We start from the raw sequence: 3,827 nt of genomic DNA, 5'->3' as shown, positions 1-3,827 counted from the left end.
GCCCACGTTGCCCACACCCCAGTGACGGCCTCAGGCAGGCCACTCGGAGCAGCCAGTGTTGGCCTCGCTTCCCGTCTTCTGTCCCCATCCTTACCCAGCTTCTCGGCTCTGGCTGTAATTCACTCTTTTTTAAATTAAATTAAATTAAATTTTTTTTGGTGATAAAATATACGGAACATAAATTTTTTTCTTTCAATATTATATTAGTTTCAGGTGTAAGCATAGTGGTCAGGTATTTATATGACTTACAAAGAAATCCCCCCGATTAGTCTAGTACCGAGCTGACACCATATCTAGTTATCCCAATATTATTGGCTATATTCCCCATGCTGTACTTTACATCCCGTGACCATTTCGTAACTGTCAATTTGGATTTCTTAATCCCTTTACCCTTTTCGCCTAGACGCTCATTCTCCCTCCCGTCTAACAACCGTCAACGTGTTCTCTGATTCTATGAGTTCGTTTCTGTTTTGTTTGTTTGTCTACTTTGTCGTTTTAGATTCCACATGTCAGTGACGTCACATGGTATTTGCGTTTCCCTGTCTGACTTATATCACCCCGCAGAATACCCTCTAGGTCCATCCATGTTGTTGCAAATGGTAAATTTTCATTCTTTTTTTTTTTTTTATGGCCAAGTAATATTTCATTGTAGATACGTGTCACATCTCCTCAATCCAATCGTCTATTGATGGACACGTGGGTTGCTTCCATATCTTAGCTATGCGACTGGCTTATTTCACTGGGCATAACGTCCTCAAGGTTCACCCATGTCTTGGCATGTGTCAGAAACCTCTTTCCTCTTTAAGGCTGAATCAGTCCATCGTATGTGTTGTTGGGGCTCAGGACACACTATCCCAAAAGAGGGCACCTTGGCACGTTGGATATTTTAAACTAAAGGATTTGAGAAATGGCAGGACTGTCTGACCTTCCCGTAAAGCAGGTCGTAAGACCCTGATGTGGGAGGTGCCCTCTCTATTGCCTGAGGCTCCCGCATCAGGTCAAACTTATATGAAATAAATTTCTGTGCTTTTCTCGTAAATTCGTCTTTTGTGACGGGGTCCCGGTGAAGAACTTGAGAGTAAAAAGCAAAGGTATTTCTCCTTGCCTTCAGCATGTTCCACGTGTTTGTCTTAGATAGATTTCTCCAGAAGCAGACCCAAAGACCAGGAAGTGGGTGCCAGGTGACCCCGAGAAGCATTAGAAGGGGAGGGCGGGGAGTGAGAAAGGAAGAGGTGTCTCCGTGGGCAGGTGGCAACAGTGGGTAAGTGGGGCTCAGTCCGGCTGGGGTTCTCGAGGAGAAACAACACGCCGTGGGGGTGGGGGAGGGAATTGGGGTGTTTATTCTCCAATTCTCATCGGCCATTGGGCGCCCTGGGAGCCGCCCACCCAGCACCGTGGATTGGTCTGTGTGGAGCGGGCTAGGCCGAGAGTGACAAGAGCTTACAGGAGGAAGTCATCCTTACGCAGAGAAGGCCACGGGGAAGTGGACGGGGCACTGACAGTGGGCGCCAGGCATCTCTACCCGCAAGGAGCCCGTAGTCCGGAGGGAGGGGACAGGAGCCAGACACTTCTAAAGGAGATGGCTTCACAGGGGCCGTGGTCAGTGCTGTGTCTGGGGGAGAAGCACAGGGGCCACAGGGCCCACCAGGCGTGGGACTAACCTGCCGGGCGTCTTGGAAGGCTTCTTGGATTCAGTCGAGAAGTTCACAAATGTTTATTAACCGCCTCCTTGGCCCCCGGTCCTGTGCGAGGTAGGTGCTGGGGATACAGCGGTGGGAAGCGGTGAACGCCGACCAGAAGAGTACCGCACAGGCTGTTCATTCAGAGCTGGCTGCAGCGAGGGACTTGCGACCACCTCTGCGTTTGGCGGGGACTCAAGGGCAGACCAAGGACAGGGCGGGGGGAAGGCGTCAGGTGCCGACACACTCTCTCCTTGACCAAGCTTTAGTCAGGGTCCCTCAGCCCCTTGTCCACTAGACCTTGTCCTTGGGAGCGGGAATCCTCTAAGTCAGTTTGTCGAGAACCCCTGCCCTGGGTATCTCATCGGATTTCCCCCGCCCCCACCCCAAGTGGTGTGTGATCGGCCTGGGGCGCCTTCAGTAAGAGGCACAAGCGAGGGAGAAGCTGACGCATCTCACTGAGCCTCTATTTCTCAATCTGTTAAATCGGATGGTAGCAGGGCTGACTTCATAGGTTCGCTCTGAAGATTACAGAAACTAATCGGGTCAAGTACTATTCCCACTGCCTGGCAGAGGGCCCAGCCCCACACCTCCCACTCATCCTTCAGGTCGCGGCTCCAACTTCACCTCTTTTCCCCCTAAGTCTTCTAAACCTGCAGCTCTTAAAATATGTCTCTGGAAGGCTGCCCCAGGCAGAGGGAGCAAGTCAGTTCCGGGACTCAGAAGGCTGACCCGGAAGCAGCAACAGAAGGTGGGGGAAGGTGAATTATAACGGTCAGACTTGTTTCATGTTTCATGTGCACGAGGGCTGCCTCAAAAGCAGGAAGTTCCCCATCGGCAAGTTCAAGCAAGGCTGGATGACCCCAGGTGATGGTAAGGGAACTTGGTAATGAACTGGGTCCTGGAGGTTCTACGGGTCCCTCGGGGTCTCAGGCAGAGCCTCTCCGAGGCCCAGCACAGCCATGCGTATGGGGTGAGGTGGTCCCTCCCAGGGGTCAGAGTCACCTGTGGCCTCTGATTGCTCCCCAGCTGGGCCCATCTAGAGACAGTCCAGAGTTACTGAACACCAAGTCAGGTGAGTCAGTGCAGGATGGTGTGACTGCCCAGGTCAACAGTCTCTGAAGTGAAAATGCTATTGACCCAGCTTGTGTAAGGCAGCTTGGCTCCTGAGCAGGGAGAGGGATGGACAAGCCCAAGAAAGGCAGAGTCCCACCCCAGGGCAGTGCCTACGGGGACAGTCACCGGGTAAGTAATAGGATATTTGCTCACACATAATACATGTCTGGATGGAACTCTTCATTATGGAAACTTGCATGCAGAGACTCAACTAGAGAGATTGGCAGCCTGGATCACAGAGACCTGGCAGCAGCTTTGAGCCATGTTCGTGTCCTCGTGGGTCTGTCTCAGGGAGCGGGGTTCTGTTTATGGATGTTTCATCCTTCTCATTAGGCATCTGAAACAAGTGGGGCAGGAAATCCCCCCGGTAGGACATGGGACTCTATGGGTTTCGCCTGCCTCAGCTGGAAACAAGGAGCCTGACCTAGATATTCTCCAGACCTTGGAGACATGTCCAAAGCTGAAATCATGACCTGCTCCAAACCCGCTCTGTCTCCCAGGTCCCCATCTCAACCGATTTAATTCCAGTCCCATCAGCATCGTCGTCTCTGCTGTCTACTGCACCAGTCCCAGCCTCCAGGTGTGCCACCCTTCTTCCCCACCGAAGCCACATCCAGTGGGATCACACTTGTGTTAAGATCTGCATCTTGATGACCAAACCTCCATCTGCTCCACTTAGAGGAAGTTCCATTCTCCCCAGATAGTTCTGAGACTCCCCGTGGGTGTCATACCCCTCCAAGTCAGTGCTCCATCGACCCTGTGGAGGGACAAATTGTACCCTGGCACCCGACCTGACGGTCTCGTTAGGTTAAGTGTAGTGGCTGCTATGGCTGGCCTAGTGAAGGGTCCCCACTGCCACTCAGTGGTTCCCTCGCCACTGTCGTCACTTCTATCCTCACAGAGCTGTGATGACCGACCAGTCCCGCTGAATAGCAAGCAAGAGCGAGCACGTTCCCCTTGCTCCCCAGGGCCCCCCCACCTCCAGCCAAGTTGCCTGGGCCCTGAGAGATATGTTCCTTTAATTCACCCCTG

This window comes from Pteropus vampyrus, unplaced genomic scaffold, assembly GCF_000151845.1.
Source record: "Pteropus vampyrus isolate Shadow unplaced genomic scaffold, Pvam_2.0 Scaffold499, whole genome shotgun sequence".
Classification (NCBI taxonomy): Eukaryota; Metazoa; Chordata; class Mammalia; order Chiroptera; family Pteropodidae; genus Pteropus; species Pteropus vampyrus.
Note: the sequence above shows the minus strand (reverse complement) of the source record.